This window comes from Phyllostomus discolor, chromosome X (assembly GCF_004126475.2).
Source record: "Phyllostomus discolor isolate MPI-MPIP mPhyDis1 chromosome X, mPhyDis1.pri.v3, whole genome shotgun sequence".
Classification (NCBI taxonomy): domain Eukaryota; kingdom Metazoa; phylum Chordata; class Mammalia; order Chiroptera; family Phyllostomidae; genus Phyllostomus; species Phyllostomus discolor.
The window spans coordinates 67,780,982-67,782,535 of NC_050198.1; positions in this window are offsets into that span (position 1 = coordinate 67,780,982).

The window sequence follows — 1,554 nt, forward strand, 5'->3', positions numbered from 1 at the left end:
TAGTGAATTTATCAGGAGAATAATACCACTGGGTTTCAAAATTCTAAAGGTAAGATATATCAAGTTCATTCTTTATAGCCTGCAAAGAACTGTTGACACCCACATTTTATTAGCTATAACAAGGATGCACACTTATTTCCCTTCAAATTACATTGAAACTTTACTGCACTATATCTTAAGAAGGAAGATTTTTATGATCTTGCTTAATGGAATCAAATCTTTCAGCATTCTCATAAATTATAAAATGGGTGACATTGCTTATACGGATTTAGCCAGAACTAGAACTATGAAGCATTTTATACATACAAATAGTACTGAAGTTATAGAAAGACCTTAATCTTAGAATTGGAAATGCAAGATCAGATTGCACATTTACCTAGCCTTAAAAAATCCTATTTTAAATCAAATTTGCAGATCAATACAGAGCTCACAGATGTGACTAAGAAGAGAAGCCAGTAGCTTTCTTGCCAGTTCCTTCTGGCTCTTAGCAAGAGATTCTATGGCTCTTCTGAGAACTCACTCCCTATTTCATACCTGTCTGCATGTACCAGAAAAATTCTCCCTCCTTAGGGTAGAATTTTCTTCCATTTCAGGGCCTAAAATCATATTTCCGGTTTTTCCTATTCTTAATTTTGGCTTAATAAAATTCCCAAGACTTTTCCCCACAGCTTAACCAATATCGATTCATCACTTGCTCCCTCACCCTTCCTTCCTTCCTTATGTATCATAGGTTTTCTGGGAAAATCACCACAAATAAATCCAGCTGGATGATTTATCCTTCAGCCACACAACTCTTGTTCAGAGGCATAGATCTTTTGAAAGCTGATGGGGACATCTTTCTCAGCAGAAATTCAGGAGTTAATCTTCAATCAGACAACTATTAAGTAATTCAGAAGTATAGGGTCCCCCCTCCAAAAAAATTGTAGGGAATATCTTATATATCACTATATTGAAAACTCAAAAGATCCTTCTCTTCTCCAAGCCAGATGGAGATCCAACTCTATCAAATGTTTCATCCGATGGGTTTTTTTAAAAAAATTTATGCCCTGGCTGGTGTGGTTCAGTGGATTGAGCACCAGCCTGCAAACCAAAGGGTCGTAGGTTTGATTCCCAGTCAGGGCATGTGCCTGGGTTGCAGGTCAAGTCCCCAGTAGGGGGAGCATGAGAGACAACCACACATTGATGTTTCTCTCCCTTTCTTTCTCCTTCCCTTCCCCTCTGTCTAAAAATAAAAAAATAACTTTTTAAAAAAAATGTATTATTGCTGTTCAGTTACAGTTGTCCCCATTGATCTCCCCTGTCTCCCACCCACAGTCAACCCCTACCCCATTGTCCATGCCCATGAGTCCTCTATTTATGTTCTTTGACTTGCCGCTTTCCCTTTGTTCCCCATTTTCCCCTCCCCACTCTCTGATCTGTTGGCTTTTTAAAAGTGTCTGGTGTTGCTGATTCTTGCAGAGTATAAAGGAGAAAGGTATGGATTTTGCTGATTCACAGCTTTCTGGTATTTCTGCTGCTCTGGGTCTTATTTGGGGCCCACATTTTGTTTAGTTT